The sequence below is a fragment of the Astyanax mexicanus genome, chromosome 11, assembly GCF_023375975.1.
Source record: "Astyanax mexicanus isolate ESR-SI-001 chromosome 11, AstMex3_surface, whole genome shotgun sequence".
Taxonomy (NCBI): Eukaryota; Metazoa; Chordata; class Actinopteri; order Characiformes; family Acestrorhamphidae; genus Astyanax; species Astyanax mexicanus.
Window position 1 is genome coordinate 1,543,833 of NC_064418.1, and position 23,450 is coordinate 1,567,282.

Genomic DNA, 23,450 nt, shown 5'->3' on the forward strand with positions numbered 1-23,450 from the left:
TCTACATTTCTACATTTGCAATACAGGACATTTTCAGCTTTTCAGAAGCCCAAATCAAATTCTCTATATTGCAGCTGCAACTAATGACTTTTTTTGATAGTCAAATAATATTTTTTGTTCAATGTTGTTCAATTTCTGTTGATCATTGAACACAGTGTCTCTCTGCTTCTTCTAGGTGTCCAAAGAGCAGAAACAGCAGGAAGTGGAATTTAAATGCCCAGAAGACATGTTTAAATGCATTACATTTCTGTCCAGAACATTTGGTGTAGTTTTTATTAATGACTTTGTCAATTATGTTGGTAAATCATTGCAATCCTACTCTGTACTCTATCTATATATTTAAGTGAATTTTAAAAGCTAAAAAAATTCTTAACTAAAACTAAAATCAATTTGTGTTTTAGAACAAATTAAATAAAGTCTCGAATGCACTAGATGACTTTTAAAATTGGATAAAGCTGGATAAAGTGGTGGGTTGGGAGATCCTGTGGTCATCATATCCTCACACATTAAATAATAAAGAGCTGGAGGTCAGCAGAACACTCGGTAGATACAGATGGTGCAGTAGAAGTGCAATAATGCTAACATTATATGATGGATTACAATTAGAAAAAAAAAGTATTTTTTAAAAAAGTATTTTTTTAAGTATTTTTTAACGAATTTAGAATATAGAATTTGGAATTTTATGACTATCATAGTACAGCACATAGGTAGTAGTGTGTAATTTGGGAATTCTCAATACATTATGCTCTACCTGTGCTGATTAAAAGTGTGCTGACTTTTGAAACCTCTTTTGCACTTTTGTGTTTTGTTCACTAGAGGGAGACACTATCAAGCACATTATTCACTATTATAGACTACAGAATGGATGTATTATCTCTCATAAACTACTGTTTTACAATCCAGGTCTGTAAATTTCACTGCTCCACATGTAGTCTATATTCTAACCTCCAGCCAAAACCTGATTTTTAAGCATATCTACTATATTTGGATACATTTTTCTCTTAATAGTTTGGTTGCCTTCATTTTTAAAACTTAAAAAAAACATATTAAGCCTAAATTGTAAGTTAATTTAATTGTTGTTTTTTTCTTTTTGTTATCAAAAAATAAATTGCTTTGAAATTCTACTCTAAATTTTACAGTCAGGTAAATAAGATTATATAAAAGTTCAATCAAGATGTAATCAAGAGGAAGATGGATGATCATAAGCCATCAAACCACCAAACTGAACTGCTTGAATTTTTGCACCAGGAGTAAATCAGCATAAAGTTATCCAAAAGCAGTGTGTAAGACTGGTGGAGGAGAACATGATGCCAAGATGCATACAAAAAAAAAAAAACTGTGATTAAAACTTTGAAAACTCCTAGAACTTTATGAATATGAACTTTTTTTTGCATTTTCTTTGTATTATTTGAGGTCTGAAAGCTCTGCATCTTTTTTGTTATTTCAGACATTTCTTATTTTCTGTAAATAAATGCTCTAAATGAGAATATTTTTATTTGGAATTTGGGAGAAATGTTGTCTGTAGTTTATAGAATAAAACAACAATGTTCATTTTACTCAAACATAAACCTATAAATAGCAAAATCAGAAAAAAACTGATTCAGAAACTCAAGTACTCTCTTCATTTTTTAGCAGAACAGGGATGCCGTATATAGTGGTTCTATATTTGGGGTAAAGGAGGGATTCTGAATTCCTGCTTTAATGCTGAGGTCTGACTCTCCGCCCAGAGCTCCTGAGATGCTGTTCTTCATCGCCCAACACTTCCCTCCTCTTCCTCCCTCCAGACTTCACTCGTCCTCTCAGCTCAGAAACCAAACAATGTGTTCCAGCAGCTCGACCTGCCAGATGTTTCCCTCACAGCACATCAGAAAGAGCTGTTTTCTGTTTCTGTGGTTTGAGCTGCAGTCCTCAGAAAGCTCTTGTGGTTTCTACAAATATGAAAAGAACTAAAAAAAAACTGTTGTGAGCTTTATTTCCTAATATTTTGTGAAAGAGGTATTTAAATACATTTAAATAAACACATTTTCTGAATTTACACTCAACTCAAATACACTATATTACCACTATATTGCCTATATCTTGTATTCAGCTAGATTTTTTTTTTCCACAATGGTTTGGTTGCCTTCATTTTTGAATTGTTGGCTGTAAAACAAGTTTTTTTTCTGAGCTGTTAATTTTTAATATATATTTTTTTTACCTTTAAAACTTAGACTGTAAAATTAGGAGTAGAATTTTAAAAGCAATTGATATAACAAAAAACATCAATTTCAATAATTAACAATTAATGCATAATAACATTTTGAAGTTATAAAAATAAAGCCAACCAAACCATTGTGAAAAAAAAAATCTTGCTGAATAAGAACAAGATACTCACCAATCATTGCACTCAGGTGTTTCAATCACTTCCATGGACACAGGTGTATAAAAACGAAACATAAGACAATATAAACAAGAAAACAAACTAAGAACCAGAAATAAAGAAAAATAAACCAAAACATAGAAACAAGGAATACAAAGAAAACCAACAAAGGAAACAGGAAACGCTCAGTTTTCACCCAGAGAGAGCAAGGAAAAATTGTTGGGCTCTTTCAGGGCTCCAGCAGCTGATGTCCAGCTGCATGAGCTGCATGATAGTGGCAGTAATTTTAGTCCCGTTCGGACGCAAATCTCTGAGTTTCGTCTCCTCGCCTTTAATAAAATAGATATTTGTCCACTGCCGCGCACCGTAGTTACACTTTGGGCACCCCACGGTTTCCACGGAGATCCACATTAAAAACACAACAGTGAGTGGAAATGGAGGAGCTACTGAACACCGCAATGACATGATGTCATGTGACCGAGAAAGCCTAAAAACTCTTTTTTTATTGCAGTCCGGATGCAGGAGTTTTATCACTAGAAGTAGAAGTTAAGGAATGCTGAGGTAAATACAAACAAAAATATATTAAGAATACAATCATGTCATTTATTAAAAATTCTCCACCTCAGTGTGGGAATCACCTCCTTCAGCGAGTGCTGTGGAGGAGTCTAGCAACCGTTCTGCCACTTGGAGCCCTACAGACCTAAACTTAATAGAGCACCTTACCTTTTTAACTTACCTGTGCCCACTGGACATCTTTATAAGCCTTTACTATTCTGTGTTTTTATCATTTCTTTTTCAGTGGTTACATTTTCAGAAGAAAGTAAAATAATTGTGTCACAGTTCAGCAGTTTCTGCCTCCTCTGGAAAAGTGCATCCTAAGCAAACCTTCAGGGCTTCTGCTGAAGATAAGCTCCCCTCGCTGCCGGTCTCAGAGCCGCGAGCTACGGGAAAGTTTCTGGGTGTTTCTGGGTGTTTTTGGTTCACCGTTCGACTTTCAGTCAAAGAGGAGAAACTTAAAAACGTTAAAACAGCCGCGTATCAAAACCAGAGCAAAGCAGGCGTTAATTAGAGCGAGCCGGAGAGCAGCAGCGATAATAAGCAGCCGCTCGGTTTTATTAGAGGTGCAGAAACAGAGGGGAATTCCTGCCAGCTGGGATCAGGCCAGCGCTCAGGAACAGTCACAGCTCGGGAATGTTGCTCCGATCACTTCATGGAACATTTTGACAGAGGGACTGATTCTGAATCAGTTTTTATATCCACTGCCCAGATAAAAAAAAGAGCTCAACAACTGTATTTAACTAAATAAATCGAACCAAAGAGCCTCACTTCGGATGCCAACAAGTTATTTAACCCTAACTGATGCAGAGAGTAGCTTCTCACTTGTTAAACAACCATGTTGAAAAGATTTTAATCTGTTTTAGAAGAGTCTAATTATTGGCATCATGAATCCAGCAGAGAAAATATCTAAGGAGATTTCCCGAACTACTAAAATCTAATGCATTATTAAAATGGGGGAACATCAGGAAAAACAGTTTTTAACCCAGTACTGTACGCTCTCAGACCACTACCAAGGAACTGAAAAATAACAAAACAAAACAAATCCTTAATAACTGGACTTTCAAACACACATGCGTACTTTTTCCATGTATTGTATATATTTTTATACATACACTGTAAATTTTGTGTATTTGTATATAGAGCTGTTTTTATTTTATTTTTGTTCAGGCACCTTAAGGATTGCTTGCTAAATTTCGTTATACACTGTGCAACGGCAATAAAAGTTTCTTATCTTATCTTATCTTATCTTAATATCATCTTTGAGGAGGAAATGTGGTCAGACACTAGAACACTAGAACTCAGGGTCATGTTTAATAGTGAAAGTAAGAGCTTTTCCACTTACATAATGCAGTGAAGGAACTCAAGAGAAGCCTTAAGAAAAACACTTATCAGTGAGGATAACCAGCAAAAAACAGCTTCAGTTTGCTAGGGATGTAAAAGATCGGAGTCTAGAGCAATGGAAGAAGGTTATGTGGGTCCAGTCATCCACTACCAGTCAAAAGTTGGGACAATGCTTTTACATTTTTCTACAATTTCCTACATTGTAAATTAATACTACTAATAATAATAATGAGTCAATAGCCCTAACCGGACAGGATTAGTTTTTCAGGGGTCCTGGGGTAATATTTTCTTTTATTACCGTCCAGAACGATCATGTACAAGTGTTTCTCGGACGTCCTCTGAAAAAAATTACAGGCTGAATTGTCTACTGTATTTCGCTGCATTTTTCGTGGTCCTCCGGTAATTTTAGTCCCGTCCGGATGAACATCTCTGAGTTTCGTCTCCTCGCGTTTAATAAAATAGCTATTTGTCCACTGCTGCACACCGTAATTACACTTTGGGCGTTCCACGGTTTCCACGGAGATCCACGTTAAAAACACAACAGCGAGTGGAAATGGAGGAGCTACTGAACGCCGCGATGTCATGATGTCATGTGACTGAGAGCCTATTTTTTCAATTGCAGTCCGGATGCAGGAGTTTTATCACTAGAAGTAGAAGTTAAAGACTGCTGAGGTAAATACAAACAAAAATATATTAAGACTACAGTATTTATTCAGTAATTTATTAAATTTTCTCCACCTCAGCGTGGGAATCACGTCCTTCAGCGAGTGCTGTGGAGGCGTCTAGCAACCATTCTGCTTTTCAGCAATGAAAACAGAAACCGTAGGTAAACAGTGACGAGCCGCTCCTCAGGTAAAGGTCGCTCCAGCAGGTAGAGCTCGACCTGCCACGACTCCTGCCACGACTCCTGCCGCGACTCCTGCCACTCTGTAGCCACGCCCCTCTCAGCGCTTCAGCGGTTCAGGAAGGTCAGCGCCTGAAGCGTCAACCGCTGCCATCCCTCACTCCGCCCGTCTCCTGTATAAACCTGCAGTGCTGAGGTATGTCTGATGATAAACACACCCTTCAGGCCCGGCTGAACACTCACTCTCACCTCCATCCACCACCTCCAACCACTCCAACCACTCTCCAACCACTCCAACCACCAGCCGACGCTCACCCGCCGAGACCCTGACCATCCTGACACCATGGGGAACCAGGTACAGGTACAGCACCACATGGGGGGTCTGCACTTTATATCAATTTATATTTCTACCATTTATCATCTGCAGAAAATAACTGTACTGGCTGTGTTTATTATAGCACAGAAACAATGCTGATTATTAATGCAATGCAACACAGGAGAGAGAAATTTATTATTAATATAAATATAAAATCCGGATGAAGCTGACAAATGAGATCATAATTTTTCAGTTTAGCATGATACGTAAATGTAAACTCTAAATAGTACAAACTCTAAAAATTGTTTGTTGTATTTTGCTGTTTGTACAGGTGTGTACAAATATATATTTTTTATCAATTTAGAAAAGTTTAGTTTTATACACGCTATCTTGCAGCATGTAAACGCAGAAAAAACTTTGCAAAAAAAATGTGTCTTTATTTATTGTCAGATTAAGCATTAAGTTTAAGCATTGCATACAGTAAAAAATGTCTGGGGGGGGCAAAGACATTTGCATAAGCTTGTATCTTAAATTGAGCTGTTTCACCAAGTTTTAATCATAACGTACTGTTTCATTGTATACTCTTCCTTATTAGTGGTAGCACTAATCTTTATTGTTGTAACTCATAGAAATACTTCTATGATTTATACTTTAGCAGTTTATATTTACATTTACATCTGGGAATATTCACATAAATTAAAATATAATTGCCTAGTTAATTTTGTCTGTGCTAATTTTGGCATGTTTAAATTTTTCCCCAGTATTTAATGTTACAACACAATATAGCACAGTTATTTTACACAATAGTAATAACATTATAATAACAATAAAGAAAGAAATAATAGTTTAAAATCACAATTGTAATAACATGATAAAAGCATAGTTGTATTAATAACATCAGCAAAGCAAGGCACTATAATGTTATTGTTTTTGGCTTTTTTGACTTTTTTTTATCATTATTCAAAGATCAGCAATATATATATATATATATATATAGTTTTATATTCTTGCCAATAGTAAATTTCTTTCTAATATATAAAGATTTCTGTTTTCATAATTTCCAAATACCATTAAAAAATACTTTGCTTTGTTTCAGTGGTGAACATATCTGAACTCATGTATTGTACTTTGAGGGAAATGTAAATAGTTTTGATAGTTTTAAAATAAATACATGAATCATACTTTCATGTCGAAATATTGGAAACATTTACTAAACAAACTAGGCATCCAGAGGAAAAAAAAATATTCTGTAGTGAAAGATCAATGAAGGCAGTCTGAGACACTTGATCTGGCAGAATAGGGCATGTACAGTAAATAAATAAGCATACCTGGCTCTACCTTTGGGATCTAGTTTTGTTGTAAATTGGACAGCGTGGTGGACAACACTGTCTTTATTTGTACAGAAAGGAAACTAACAGAACCTACAGGCCGTGTCTCAGCTCTCACTGGTCTCGGTTAAGCAGCTCAACCTGGAGCAGGAATGTGAGCAGCTCTTTCCCACAGACTGGAGGAGAATGTCTGCATGTTTTTTAAGGAAAATATAAAAAAGCCAGAAGTGCTTTGGTTTGGCTTGTGGTGGAAACCAAACATGTTTGTCCTACTTTCTTTTGGAAGCTTTTTTTTCCAGGGCTGTTCCTGGCAGGGTGTTTTAGAGAGTGACTGTGGAGTTTTCTTTCTGACTCTGTTCTTCTCTGAGTCTGATCTTTCATCCCTGTCCTTATCTTACCTCTCGGTTTCCGGTTCTGATCATTATTAGATGAACAGTAATTCCCAGAGCAGTCAGTAGACAGACGTATAAATGTAAAGATGTATAAATATACAGACATAGCTTAAGTCTAGTCTTTGTACAGATGCACTGGGAGAAAAGTAGCTTTGAGTTATCTGGTTGCCAGGTGTGGGTATGAAACTCCCCAGCACTGATTGGTGGGGTCGTGGAGCAGTGAAACTGTGTTCTCTGGAATCATGGTGCTCCATTCTGTACCCAGTTGTTGGAAAAGTGGTGATCATCCAGCGTCCTGGTGGTGATCAACCAAAGCTTTACAGCAATGTTTAAAATCTGGTACAAATCGAATTAATTCTTATTTAAAGGGCACATATTTTGCAAAACTCGCTGTATTTCCACTTGGATCACGACTGGCCCTGTAAACACCCCAAGTGCAAAAAATAAAAATGAATGAATCAATCAATAGGTCACTCACATATTAACCCCCATCAGAGCCCCACCCACTAGATCAGTTAAATTTTCCACAATTTTTTCTGCTGGTTTGAGAACCTCAGACAGAACACAGCTGGATTGACCTGAAGACTTCACCTGAGGGAGGGATCTGTACCTACTGTCAATCATGGTAGAAAAAAAAAACATTGGATGAGAAGGTGTGTCCAAACTTTTGACTGGTACTAAATAAAAGACAAAAAGTCCCACCTGGGATCCCTTCATGAATTACCACTTCATCACTTCCTGTAAGTAACTGGCTAATGGCTGATATATATATATATATATACAATTACAGGTTAATGGGTTAACACAGATAAACACAGAGTTAACACAGTGATAAATCTGGCTCATACTGATTAACTCAGCTCTGTCTTGTTAAACTCAGGCTGTGAGGGATTAGGGAGTGTGTATCTCCATATTCTCGGGGTGAAATGATCAGTTCCAGGTCAGTGGAGGGAGCCGCCTCTTTTAGCTGAGCAGACTGCACTTCATTAACACTTTATTCATGAGCGTTACGCTGCATTCAGGGGGAGGGGCACACTCTTTATACAGCACACTCTTTATATTCATAGTGATTTACATCAGTAACAGCATAATAAAGAGATTCAGAGAGATAAGGACTCACACAAAAAAAGGTAACAAGGAACCAAATTAATCCAAATACTAACCCAATCGTAAATCAGTCCAATTTAAACCAGTCAAATCTGAAAGTAGTCTGAAATCAGTCCAGAATTCAGAATTCAGGACAATTAGACATCAACCCAGTGAGGACAAAATCCAATCAGAAATCTGTCTAATCAGAAATTACTCTAAATAGAAATAGGTCCAATCAAAAATGAACTCAATGAGAATATATTTCAATCAAAAAATCAGCCCAACTAAAACATTTGTCTAATCCTAATCCAATCAAAAATCAGTCCAGGCACAAATTGAACCAACCAGAAATGTGTCTATTCCAAAAGCAGTCCAATCAGAAATCAGTCCAATCAGAAATGACTCTAAATAGCAATCGGTCCAATCAAAAATGAACCCAATAAGAATATATTTCAATCAAAAATCAGCCCAACTAAAATAATTTTCTAATCCTAATCCAATCAGAAATCAGTCCAGGCTGAAATTGAACCAACCAGAAATGTGTCTATTCCAAAAGCAGCCCAATCAGAAATCAGTCCAATTAGAAACCAGTCCAATCGGAAATCAGTTCAGTCAGAAATCAGTCCAGTTAAAAAGAAGCTCAAATGAAACTGAAACTTCATGTGAAGCGTTGCTAGCTAAACTGTTCAGATAAATATCAGATACTGTTTGAGTCACATTAAAACAATGTGTGTGAACAGCAATCAGAAATCAGTCAATTTAGAAACCAGTCTAATCAGAAATAAGTCATTCCGTTCATCAGTTCATGTAAAGCTTTGATGTTTTGTGTATCCATATCCAGATACACAGTATAAACTGTTAAATATCAGATAAATATCAGATACTGTTTGGGTCACATTAAAGATTGAAATAAACATTGGATTTGGTTATAAAATCTGAATTGTTCTGTTTTTTAATGATTCAGATCCCGTCTGTCTGAGAGATTCCTGGTTAAAGTGCTTCAGCTTCACTTAAGAAAGCAGAACTTCCCCCTCAGATCCCCCTTTTGTTTCACCATTTGTCGGGTCTCTTTGTTTTTGTTGAGCCCCCGGGGGTCCCTGTAGTTAATGTAGGCAGGGTCTGTGGAGCAGCGCCCCCCCGGGGCCGGCGGTGGGCGGGGCTACAGCTGATAGGTGTCAGTGTTTTGTTTAGTGCTGGAGCTCCATGTGCTTCAGGCTGACCGTTCGCTTCCAGACGCCCAGCCGGACTTCGGACCGCGCCGCCTCGTGTGAGTGGATCTGACCAGTCTGTACTGGGATTAATCCTTACTTTAACTGGTGACCTACTTACTTACTTACTCTGGTTTCTGCTGGGATCACTGGCCTCTGTTTGAGCTGGTGTTGTTTTTTGTGGAGCTCAGCTGCTGAGCTGGGGGTCTTAATGCTGAGAAGCATTTTTGTTTGTTGAGTTAAGGGATTTCTGAAATTGAAATTTTTGTGTTTTATAATATTATACTTATATTATATGTGTATCTATGCAAAAACAAAAAGGGGCTTGTTGGGATTTACTATTAATAAATATAATATATCAATAGTGCTATAAAGAACTATATACAACAGATTTTGCACAAATTAAATATTTAAAAAAAAAAATATATATATATATATATATATATATATATATATATATATATATATATATAATATGCATTACTGTACAGTATGTTTCTTTGAAGATATAGTGTGTTGTTACGTATATACACAGCTCGTTCAGAACATTATGACCATTGCCTTGTTTCTACACTCATCACTTATATTTTAGTGCATATTTTCACAAGAGCAGTCACTGTATCCTCCTACGACCCGAACTTTTGCATGGCATGTTGTTCTTTTTTTATTATTTCTCTTTTTTTACATCAATCAGATGCCATTTAGCTCAAATAGCAAAGAATTATCTTGAAATATATGTATATAAGTATGAATTGGCACTCTGTCCTGGATAAATGCTGCAGTGCCTGATGCAGTCCTTCAGGTGGACGGTTGTTTCCGGTTGAGAGTACGCTGTGTGCTATTGGCTGCCGCTTCTCAACGGTGTGTGTATGAGTGGATGTGTATGAATGGTTGTGTGTAAAACGTGTAAATTGTAAAGCATCCTTGGGTTTCTAGAAAGGTGCTATATAAGTGTAACAGATACAGAAACAGAAACAGGACTACAATTTGTAATTATAGGACTACAACTTGCTCCTATATGATCAGTAGAGCTAAAAGAAATGGATGTGCAGAATGTATAGAAACAGGAGTAGGTGTTGTGAGTATGCTTACATGGCTGGTGAACTGATCCCAGACTGGTCTGCAGCAAGCAGTGTGGTGTTGTTATCCACTACGCTAGACAAAATACTATTCATTTAATCCATACTTTATTATATGTCACTATCATTTTTTTTGTGTAATTGTGATTTATACTGTCTCTTCTTCTACTCCAGCACAACAGAGCCAGAAGTGAGGTGTTTCTGATAAAGTGGCCGGGGATGAGGGCGGGGGTGGAGGGAGTATAACTACAGTAGCAGCAGTAGATCCTGCTGGAACAGATCTCACAGACTGAAGGCTCTGCCAAGGAACGTCTGCTTCAGGACGGCCTGATGAGGGATTTTTCATCAGCTTTTATTATGAGCTGCACAAAACAGGAAACGGAATTTCACTGAAAAAAGAGAAAACAGCGAGTGTCTGTGATTTTAAAGGCTTTCAGTGAGTCAGCGGATCCAGAGGAACGGGTCCGGGCCCGGGCTGCACGTGGGCGACAATTAGCCACGGCTGTTAAACAGCTTTCTGAGCTCTGAGTGAATCAGCGGCTGCAGCAGTTCCTCTGTTAGAGTGAGAGCATTTAGCATTTCTGATGCTATCAGCCAATACATATGGCTTCTGCTTTAAGAAGTTTGCTTCTTATTTTTTTGCTTTATTTCCTTTTTTAAAAAAATATCTAAAATGATAATATGATTAATATACTTTCTATAGCACCAAAAAGTATCAAACAGTTCCATTTTTCAGTGTATACAAACTTTTGTTGTTTAAGCCAGCTTCTTATTGAAATTTTGCACGGCTTTTTTTCTAATGCATCACTCATATAACCTCTTTTCAAAACCTTAATTTTTCAAGAAAACTTTAGAATGAATTTTGTGCCAAAACTTTTACTCAAATTTTTTTTCTGCAATCAAAATGTTAAGTATTGAAAGGAAATTTTAGCTTTTAGTTATTTAAATATTATTTTAGTTATATTAGTGTGAATTTTCTGTGGATTTTGCTGATAAAGACTTCTGTTCTAAAATCTCTCATTTGCTTCTTCTTTAATCTTTTGCTTCTGAGTTTTGGCACAGTTTTTACAAGTGAGCGGGGCTTAGGAGAAGGTGTTTTACCTCGAATCTCTATTGGTAGTTCTCAGAAGAGGGTTCTGTCCACTGTGAACACCTTCTTTTAAGCCCCACCCACCTTAGACCAATCAAAATTAGTCCAACCAGAAACTAGTCTACTCCAAAAACAGTACAATAGTAAATCAGTAAGTGCAAAATCCTAGTCAGTATTCAGTTATATCCAAACGTAGCCTAATCAGTCCAATTATGGATCAGTCCAAGCAGCAATCAGTTTAATTAAGGATTAGTCCAACCAGAAATCAGTTTAATTAAGGATCAGTCCAAGAGGAAACCATTTCTATTAGAACACAGCACAATCAGAAACCAGACCAGATCAAAACCTACTTTAAACCAAATTAGTTTAAATCAAAAACAGCCCAATATTAAACCAGTTAATCTAAACCAAGCCCAGTCAGATATTAGTTGTTTGCTGTATTAGTTTGCTTCCATAACTACATTATCCTTCTGTCTCCACTGTAAAACTAAAGCAGAGTTTTAGAGGATGTTCAGCTGCTTCCACTGAATAGCATTAGCATATCCAACCCATAATATCCTGTACAGGTAGTGAGTGATTAAAGACACTGTATTTCCTACAGGAGAGTGATGACTCTCAGTGTGATGACTCTCAGTGTGATGACTCTCAGTGTGATGACTCTCAGTGTGATGACTCTCAGTGTCAGTGAGATGTTGGAGATGTCTGTAGGGGTCAGCGGGGGTCAGACTGAAGAGCCGTCCCTGTGGTTTAGAGCTTTGAAATTCCTTTAAAAGCAGTGGTGGTTTCTCTTTCTCTCTCTCTCTCTCTCTCTCTTTCTTTCTCTTTTCTTCTTTCTCGCTTTGAGACAGCAGAGAACAAAAGCTGACCACTGTGTGCGAGAAAAGATTAGCATCACAAGTGCCAAGATACACCACGGAGCGCCCGCCTGGTGCCATGGTAACGGTGGGCATGAGCTCTTACCGTCTGCCAATCTTCATCAGCACTCGCGCACACACTCTTCTTAGCAGGAAGTCCTTCTTCAAAGTCATCTCAGCTCCGCAGGCAGGAGCCCTGTCCAAACTCTCAGCAGGAGAAACGTCCAAAAGCTCAATTAAAAAAAAAAACTTAGGCTGATGTAAGATATCCAGAAACCAGCACAATCAGAACTCGACCCGGTCAGAACTCAGCCCAGTCATAAATCAGCCTCATCAGGAATCAGTCCAATCAAAAAAATGATCATTTAAAACAAAACCTAACAGAAATCAATGCAATCTTAAATCAGCCCAGCTCCAATAAGCACAATTTATATTTTATATTGTGCTTATTTTATATAATATGAGACCAGTTCAAAACCAGCCCAATCAATATCTTATCCAAATTAGAAACCAATCAAATAAAAAATCATCCAAATTAATATCCAGCCCAATCAAAAACCTGTCTTACCAGAAAAGTCAATCAAAAGCAGTCAGTCTAATCAGAAATTAGTACAGTCCAAAACCAGACAAATCAGAAACAAATCTAACAATAAATAAACCCAATCATAAACCAGTCTAAACAGACACCAGCACAATTATAACTCAGCCCAATCAGAAACCAGTCTGATCAGATATCAGTTAAATCAAAAAAATATTAATTCTGAAACTAGACAAAACAGATATCAATAGAATCTTAAATCAGCCCAACTCACAATAAGCACCGCTGGTTTGATCAGATATCAGACCAATTGAAAATATTTATCCCAATTAGAAACCAGTCTAATTTGGAACCAATCTATCAGAAACCAGTCCATTCAAAACATATAGGCAAATCAGAACTCAATCCAATCAGAAATTAGTCTAGTCAGAAACCAGCCAAATAAAAAATGATCCAAATCAATATCCAGCCTAATCATAAACCTGTATAATAAGAAAAGTGTCCATTCAGAACATACAAACAAATCTGAAACAAATCTGAAAAGAAATCCAATCATAAATCAATTGTGTTTCGTCAATGTTTTGAGTTTGCATGATGCACAGGTGATCATCTACATTTAAAGAAAAGTGGCTGGGGGAAAAGAGAACTGTGGACATTTGATTTATCAGTGAACTGATAAATTAATGTTATGCAGTGTTTATGCAGTGTGTATTTACACAGTGTGTAGTGTGTTAGTAGTGTGTTGGTAATGTTGTGTGGCCTTTGCAACCCCCAGCCCAGTCTGTCTGAGATCAATCTAAGATTATCTGCTGAATGTTGGGGGACACAGCCATTAGCCGGAATGATTAGAGCAGATTACAGTAATTAAATAAAAGTACTGAGATGTTGATTCTACTTACTGAAAATCCCTTCCAGCTCTGTTCCTTGGATCTAAACAAAAAAACGCAGCATATGCTCGAGCAGAAAGAATGGAGCCACTCCCGCAAAGCAAAGCTAATAATCCCCCCTGACCTTCTGCTTGTGCTGGAACTGTACCGGTAGCTCCGAGGGGTTTAGCGTCATTTAACAGACCTGAACTTGGGTTTACTGGTCTGCAGGGCTGTGTCAAGCGTTTGAGACGCTGGTGCTGGAACTGGTGTTGGAACTGGTGGCCAGTTACTGCCTTTAAGCTGTGCTGAAACGTGGTCAAGTGTTGCTCAGACCTGGATCAGCAGCTTCAGGAAGCTGCCAGAGTGGAAAAAGTGAACACAGGCAGTGGGATTATTGATCTGTGCTGCAGAATGTAGAAGAAACTCCTCCAAAACCCAGAACTGAAGTGGAGAAAAAGTGTATTTGAATAGATTTGAAGGATTATTTAGTTATTGATTTGAGTTTAAATCTATGAGATGTGGCTTTGAAAGCTTGTGGCTCTAAAACCCGAAAGTGGCGTTCCGCATGACCGCTAGTTTGAAAGAACGCAACGCTAAAGCTCAAGAATTTCCCCACAATCACTCGCACATGGCGGCTCTGTGGCCATGAAATGAAATGCAGTGGTGTGTTTACACAGCGAAGAGGAACAAACGTGTATTTTGTCAGAGCAGAACCGGTCCAGTGAACTCAGAAACGGTTAGCGCCGCCGAAGACGCCACTCGCTCAGTGTTAAACTGCTGTACGTCTCTGAGTTTACAGGCTGTTAAATTGAGCTGAACGGCCTCATTGTTCAGTGCAGCTCGCATCCTCCTTTTCTGCGGGGTTTTAAATTCAATCGGACGTCCGCTGGCTGCTGGAGGCTCCCAGAATGTGCATTAACACTTACTGACCTCCATTGATTAACCCAGATGGACTGAAGTTGAGTTTGCTGTTATTCTAGGTTATTATTATAACTTCCTGACCTATTAACGTGAAACAAATTCTACCAGTAGTACCAGAAGATACTGTTCTAGACACTTTTCTGTGAGAACATACAGTGTCTAAAAAACACACAGTCAAGTTTATTAGAGGTTACTGAAGGTATTCTCATGGTTTCGCCAACATGCATACTACAGGTGCATCTTAAAAAATTAGAAAATCATTGAAAAGTTACTTTATTTTAATAATTCAGTTCAAAATGTGACACAGAGTGATCTATTTTAAGTGTTTATTTCATTTATTGTTGATGGTTATGGCTTACAGCCAATGAAAACCCAAAAAATCAGTGTCTCCGAAAATTAGGCAATGTGCCAAGTCCTGCTGGAAAATGAAATCCTCATCTCCATAAAAGTTGTCAGTAGCAGGAAGTGCTGTAAGATTTAGGTAATTAACTCTTGATGAGTTCAGCGCAGAAAGCCTGAATTCCAAAAAATGTCACTTTATTTAATGTGTATAAATCAAGCTTTTGACTGGTACTGTATATATATATATATATATATATATATATATATATATTTTTTTTTTTTTATGTATTTTTCATATAAACGAATACATGGTCATATATTTCTTTCTATGTCACAGAGCACATACTTCAAAATAATTGTGAGCTACAAACCGCCTCAAATCGTGTTGAGTAGTTTAGGGGTTTTGCTTCCTTAAATAACAAATAGGATGCATATTGTGTCTTTCAGGAAGGAAAAAAAGCTTCTCAATGTATGGGCTGAACCATGCACTCTGGAAAGGACAATCCAGTTACTGGTGTTCAGAGTCTTTATTGTCTTTTCTTCATAGGAATGCTTTCAGGTTGATTGGTCGATTGCCATTACTGATCAAGATCAAATATTTAAGGTAACTCTTAGAAATAACGGATGTTTTTTTGTGCAGTTCTAAAGAAGAACCAGTTTGGGTTTCTAAATTACAAAAAAATGAAATATACAAGAAATATACAAAAAATACAAAGGTAGACCTTTAATTCAAAACTAACATATATGTCTAACTAAATAATCAAGAGTTATTGAATACTTAAAGTTTGGGTAAATATGATGTTCCATTAACTTAACAAAGGGGTTATTTTCTTATTTTCTCAAGTTAAATAAAGTAAATTAATCTTTTATATAATTACACATTTGGTTCTTCTAGAGAAGCCTTTCTGACCCCTCTTATTTAGGAGAGAAGCGTGCTTTAAAAAACTCACAGTAGCTCATCAGGTTTTAGAGAAAGCCACCCACCACACACCCAGTCCACCAGTCAACCCGCCTCCGCCCTGTGATTGGCCAGGGTCGCTTAGGCCCCGCCCCCTGCACGCTGGGCTGCTCTCTCTCTCGGACAGGAGAGACGAGTCTGGCCCAGCTTTGCTTGCAGAAGCTGGAATAATAGCCTGAGAGTTAGAAACAGAAATGCTCATAAACAAACAAACCACCAGGAGAACCTCAGGAGCCCTGGGTTTGGGACTTTTAGAGGAGCTATAGAGGAGGATTTACAGGACTCTGTCTGTGTGGGATCAGGACAGTGGTCAGGACGCATCATGCTGCAGGTAAGACTGGCTGTGTCCCACCTGTTGAGGCTCAGATTCTTCTTCAGAGTCTTCAGATATCCTTTTTTATGCTCTGCACCTTCAAAATGTCAAAAAACATAACGTCACTGGAATGGTATCCCTCAGGGGTTTATCTTTGGAACCTTTGTATTCTATTCCTTTGCAGTTGTTTTTTTTATCATTTTAAGAGAAACATATGGACTTAAAAAAATATTTTATGCCTTTGAGGCTAAATTTGCACCGTTTGTACCTTAAAGAACAAAATGTACCTGTACAGCACCTTTATTTGCAGGAATGTTTCTCATGTTTGCTGGTTTTGAACCTCAGGAACGCTGCAGGAGAACCTCCCGGAGCGAATGTCTGTGTGATCAGAGAGTAATGGTCAGGAATTTCTTTACTGAGCAGCCCTGATGTGACCTCATTCTGGAGGCTAACTCTACGCTCCACATTCCTTCTTGCCTGTCAGTTGCACTCAGGCCTGCCAGCGACAACTAACACGATTTTCAGACACAGATTTCAGATCTTATTGCTCAGGCTGGACTTTTCCCTCCAAAATGTAACACTCTAAAGCTAGAAACGTATCAACCAGTGGTTTTGGTTCCGATACGATCCCTGATCATCTTTCAACCAGATCGACTGATCATGGCTACATGATTTCTTCTGTCTTTCAGAAAGAAATATGCTAGTGTTGCTGTGGTGTTGCTGTGCTAATAGCTACTAATTGTATGGGATGGTAGATGCACTCTTGAGAGGACAACCCAGTTAGTGGTGTTAAAAGCCTTTATTGTGTTTCCTTTACTAGAAATGCATTCAGTTTAGCGATTGATCGCTGTTACTGATCAAGGGCAGGGATGAATGCATATTCTGTTGGTCAGGAAGAAATATGCTAGTGTTGCTATGGTGTTACTGTACTAAAAGCTACTCACTGTATGGGCTGAAAGATGCACTTTTGAGAGGAGTATCCAGTTAGTGGTGTTACAAGTCTTTACTATATTTCCTTCAAGTGCTTTCAGCTTGATCGGCTGATCACCGTTACCAATCAAGGTCAGAGTTGAATGCACAGTCTGTAAGGATGAAATAAAGTAGTGAAAAAACGTTACTAGAAAGCCATTTCTTTATCTTTCCAAATGTTGGTATGCCATTTGCAGATATGTGTGTTTGGTGCTGTTTATTAGCTGCTGTGCTGCGGTGTTGCTGTGCTAATAGCTACTCACTGTATAGGCTGAAAGATCCACTCTTGAGAGGAGTATCCAGTTAGTGGTGTTAAAAGTCTTTATTATCTTTTTTGCATAAGAAGTGCTTTTAGGTTGTTTGGCTAATCACTATTACAGATCTTTGTATATCCACACCTATGCAGTGGAACTGCACGGTAAGGGTTTCTGTAAGAGTTTTAATATTGGTGTTTTTAAAGTAAGGTGTTTCTTATAAAGTGGCCAGAGTGAGTGAAAGTACAATGTAAGGTGTTTCTAATAAAGTGGCCATTGAGTGAAAGCTTAATATATGTGTTTCTAATAAAGTGGCCAGAGTGAGTGGAAGCACAAAGTAGGGAGGAGTTTTTAATGAAGTGGGCAGAATGTAAAAGCTTAACATAGGTGTTTCTAATAAAGTGGCCAGAGTGAGTGGAAGCACAAAGTAGGGAGGAGTTTTTAATGAAGTGGGCAGAATGTAAAAGCTTAACATAGGTGTTTCTAATAAAGTGGCCAGTGTGTGAAAGCTTAGCATAGATGTTTCTAATAAAGTGGCCAATGAGTATATAGTTTGTTTTTCTGTATGAAGAGTTAATTCAGCCTAATTGCAGAAATCGGCCACTAGATGTCAGTGATGGTTAATTTTATAACTTTATGGACCTTCTTGGTGACCATTAAGAATCATAGAGGTTGCACACAGCTGGTTGATTTGATGTTTCTCTGTTTTTAGGGTTTATTTTAGAAACTGTATCTTTATATTTCTTTGCATGTGTTGAACTTAAACTGCACTGGTTTGTTTTAGGTCTGTATTAAAGAAGGGTATTGTTTTTAAAAAGGTGTAAAAACCTCAGAAAAGTCAATAAATATTCATTTATGATGATTCGTGTCAGAGTTTGTGACCCACAGATGAAAGAGAAGAGATTTCTGTCAGTCCAAAGTCTGAATAATCTGCCAGCAGTCTGCACTACCCAGAATTAATGCCATTTATATAAAAGAGCATCATCACTGGAGCATTGAGGTCACCTAGATCACTAACATGTCACCAAAAATGCCATGTGCAGCTGGCAGTGTGAGGAGGGCAGGGGGAAGTAGGCCAGGTCCAGACTGATGGCTGTAATCACTGGGATGTGTCTGAGTGCAGGGTTAGGAGATCAAGTGCAGCTTTAAACCAGCGACTGCAGTTCAAAACCTTCAATCAAATGGAGCTGAAAATTGGGTCCTGTAGAGCTGGAGGGTTGGAGTGTGACTGAAAGGGTCAGTAACTGGTCACGGATACAGTAAAGCAAGATTACGGACAAGCGCTTTCGGCTACATTTGGCTTAAAGCTAATGTTTTATACAAACCCAGTAAACACACTGCCTAAAAACTTTGTGGTTTAAAACATGGAGGGTCCTATTGAACACCCTGCTTGTTGCTATCTTGCACCCCATCAACAGTCTTTTTTCATGCGATGCCCCTGCACTGTTAAAATAGCATTTGAATTTTCTGGATGTTCTTAAAACAATTTCTAATTCTTAGTAAATCATTTTATTTCCCTTCTCCCAATTTATGTGGCCAATTGTCTCACCCAACACTAGCACACTCCTCCTCCCATGCATGTGAAGTCAGACTCCTCCTTTTTTTTGAACTGCTGCTGATGCTGTAGCATTGCCGAGTAGCATCACAGCGCTAACGCTCGGAGGAAAAAGCGCAGCGACTCTGTGGTTCTGATACATCAGCTCACAGACGCAGCCTTGTGCTGATCCACATCACACTATAGGAGTGATGAGGAGAAAGAAAGAGCACCATCTACTGTACCCACCCAGAGAGAGCAAGGACTATTGTGCTCTCTCAGGGCTTTGGAAGCTGATGGCAAGCTGCATAAACATGATTTGAACCAGCAATCTCCCAATAGATCATAGTGGCAGTGCTTGAGTGGGGAATTTTACTTTTAACATTTGCATAATGTTAGCATTTGTCTAGCTGGGAACATAATGTGGAAAAAAAAACTGAAACTTAACGGACCAAGTGTAAAGAATGAAAGAAAGAATTGAACCTTGGTCCATTTTTAGTCTTTTTAGTTTTGGGTTTTGAGAAGACACATTTACAGATATAAGAAACTGAGGAGTAATCCAAACCCAGTGCATGTCTGATGGACCTAATCTGTGGTCAGAGATCAATCGTGCTCATGTGATTTTGTAATTTTGTTTTTTTTTGCTGAATTGTTCCTTTGCAAAACATCATAAGACTATTTATTATGAGATAAAGTAAAGAAGAATTGGGAGCAGAGCTTTTTTTGAAGCAGTCATCTGTATTATGTTATAAAAAATCAATTTATGGCATTATATGGCAGCCTATAAAATACCTTCAGCTGATTTACTGTTCTAAGAAATGACACGAGCATTCCTTTCTCCTCATGATGCAGAGCTCATGGGCAGAGCTAAGGTAATTGAGAACCATCTCAAGGGTGGAGGTTTTTGAAAATCATAGGGTGGAGGTTTCCAAAAAATGCTTTATAGGATTGAAGATTTCGAAGAGTGGAGGTTTTCCACCTTCCTGCAGTTTTTGATAGTAATCTCCAGGGTGGAGGTTTCTAAAAATGCTCTAGAGGGTGGATGTTGTTAAAGACCCTCTATTTGGCAATGCTCACTAGCATGGAGTTTTTTTACCCTATACATGGTGGAAATTTATGAAAATGATCCCCATGGCAGAGGTTTTTGAGAATAGGTTCTCTAGGGTGGATTTTTTTTTAAGAATGCTTTTCAGTGTGGACGTTTTAAAAACCATCTCTAGGGTGGAGGTTTCTAAAAATGCTTTTTTATTAATAAAGTTTTCGAAGATCTCTCTAGAGGGGAGTTTGTTTTAGGTCTTTCTGCAGAGTGGAGTTGTTTAGAACACGAATCTCCACTGTGGAGGTTTTTGAGAAGCATCTCTATGGTGGAAATTTTTGACAATACTCTCTAAGGTCCCTCTATTTGACAATGCTCACCAGCATGGAGGTTTTGTGACCCTATACATGATGGAGATTTATAAAAATGCTCCCCAGCGTGGAGGTTTTTGAGAACCCCTCCATCGTGGAGGTTTGTGTGAATAGTTTTCTAGAGCAAAGGTTTTAATAAATCCTCTCTAGGATGGCGGTTTTTAAGAATGCTGTCCAGGATGAAGGCTTTGCATTGCTTCTTGATTAACTTCAAATCAAACTTTGTAAGGTATTATCGCCCCCTTCTGGTTTATCTACTCAATTCGTCAAATATTCTTAAGAGAATGGAAATGCTGCTTGAGACGTACACTACATTTTCACAAATATGACGTGGGATTTTCCTTTGGAAACAAAAACATCTATTGCACTTATAGCTCCTTTATTAGCACTCATCTCTTTATAACATCAACCTTAGCAGGATTGAACAGTCCTCAGACTAGACGATCCTCAATAACATGATCAGCTAATGTTGGCACCAGTCTGAACATCTCGAATCTTGTCAGTCAAGAGAGAGGTGCGTCATGTGTTTCGGCAGTAACTCTCTGTGCCAGTTTCGAGTGTTTTTGGTGCCAGGCTAGCTCTTCCAGATGGATCTCTGGGGCTGTCACGTTGGCACAGTGTGTCGTCAGCTTTTCTCCGTTTTAATCCCCCGGGAGCGAGTGCCGAAAGTGCACACACACACACACACTGATCGTGCACACACACACACACTGATCGTGCACACACACAGGGCAGCATTGTGTGTTTGTGTGGGAAGAGTCTGATAGCGGAGCTGAGAGAGTAACCGATCCCACTGTAAAAAGGGACAGTACTTGCAGGACAGTGACCCACAGCTTAGGGCTGCTGGCATTTGCCCACTTTCTCTCTCTCTTTCTCTCTTTTACTCTCTCTCTTTCCCTCTCTCTCTCTCTCTTTCTCTCTGTGTCTCTCGCTCAGTTACACTTCTTCTCCTAGGCTAGGTGGAGTTGGCTTTCCTGGAATGATCGGGAGTAGCTTTTCCTGTTGTGCTCGTAGTATCTCTCCCTCTCTCTCTCTCTCTCTCTAACTCTCTCTTACTTTCTGCCTCTTTTTAGACACTCTCGCCCTTTTCTCTCTCTCTCTCTCTCTCTCTCTCTTTTGCTCTCTCGCTCTCTTTTTCTCTCTCTCTGTGCAGCGAAAGCCAGCTCTGTGGATTAGTACAATATGGAGAGTTGCACCATCTGGATCGCCTGCCTCGACTCAGGCGCTTTTCTGTAGGAAAAAACTAAACAGGCTTTTGGTGAATCGGGTCAGAAGTTCCTGCTGGCTGACATGGCTCTGAGGCACCAATCGAGGCGAAATCCATCGGTGGGTACTTAGAGCTAAGCACATGTTCGGCGCCGCCTGCCTTCCATGTGTGCTTACTGTGCAGCACCTTGCCTTTCAAAAGGCAGATGCTCCCATATACTGTACATATCTCTGTACACATGTCTCTCTTTCTCTCGTTCTGTAACCTCGTGTAATCTTTTTTAACACTGAAGAACCGCTAGAAAACTGCAGGACTTGCGAATATGTGTTTTTGCTGTTGCTTTTAGCTTAGCAATGTTTTCTTTTTAAATAAATGATACTTGCAAGGAGTATCAAGTATCATGTTGTCGTCAAGCGCTTTTACAAGGCCACACCAATGTGTTTTCCCAATTACTCTATTCTAACATGCAGACTAGCTAGCTAGATAGATAGATAGATAGATAGATAGATAGATAGATAGATAGATAGATAGATAGATAGATAGATAGATAGATAGATAGATAGATAGATAGATAGATAGATAGATAGATACTTTATTTATCCCGAAAGAAATTTAGGAACTACTAAATTTAACTACTACTAACTGTGGAACTACTGATGATTCCACAGTTTTCCTTTTTTAATAGACTTTATAAAACTTTACACTGATGTCGATGAAGTTCTGCCGCCGCCACAGGAGGTTCATAGCCGTCGCATTCACCCACCTTCCTTCTGAAACTCTCCGTCAGTGTCCTCCTGTCTTCCTCCCGATGGGAAAGGCACACCTGCACACAGCCCTACAACAATTGCCGCCTGTCTCCTCACCCTCACAGAGGACCTTTCAGCAGCTGGGGACAATCGGAGGATTTCAATGGACTCGAGGAACAAGCGCCTCGGCCACTGTGGCAGAAGTAATCACTGTATCAGCTTCAAAGCTCAGCCCTGGGTAATGAGCTTTAACTTCTTTTCACACTTTAATGAGCGGAGGTGGGAGCTCGCCTGGCTGAGCGTGACCGACATGGCCTGTCTGCTTCAGCAGTGGCAACTTTCTCCTTACCAACAAAAGCTTAATGTCCGCACAGACTTTTCTGCTTGACTGGGCTGCGAAGATAGATCTGGAATACTTGCGGAAATCTTGCCACTAGTGCTGCAACATATTCTGCCAAAAATACTTTTACTTTACAGTATTTGACCTGTTATATTCAGGACACAGCTAAATGTCTACATGAACACATGGCCAAACATCAAGAGAATTTTTTATAAGTTCCTTAGAAGTTAACCTTTAATTCAGAACTCACATATCAAAACTGGGTCCTAAACAAAAGACCTATGGTTCACACTTAGAAAAATAAGTACAGATTTGTACTTAAAAGAGTATAAAGCTTGTCGAGGTATTGAGGTACACAAAAAAAGTACCTTTCAGTGAAAGTCCTTTTTTGTACACATGTTTTTTGTGCCAGTAAAGATTATAAAGATTATAAACATTATCATCAACTGAATATGTGTCAAATAACTTGATGATCCAAAATAGTCTGGCTTTCAAATAAAAAATGTGCAATTAAAATATAAATTGTTTATTAGTACAGTGATACAGAATACTGAATGTACCTTTTGGCTGCAGGATAAATGGTACCAATCTGTA

General features: G+C 38.6%; 1 protein-coding gene across 5 annotated transcripts in view; it reads left to right on the top strand.

The window, feature by feature from the left end:
* The first annotated feature begins 5,338 nt into the window (after positions 1-5,338).
* Positions 5,339-23,450, top strand: part of mid1 (midline 1) — a 37,357-nt gene continuing 19,245 nt past the window's right edge. Inside the window, exon 1 of one of the 5 annotated variants that reach the window (XM_049485278.1) lies at positions 5,339-5,457. The gene's annotated coding sequence lies outside the window, so the exon portion shown is untranslated. Of the gene's footprint in view, positions 5,458-9,407; positions 9,544-16,181; positions 16,418-21,667; positions 21,890-23,450 lie in introns of those variants that run through there. The other 4 variants (XM_049485279.1, XM_022665623.2, XM_049485277.1 and 1 more) reach the window with 4 other exon arrangements.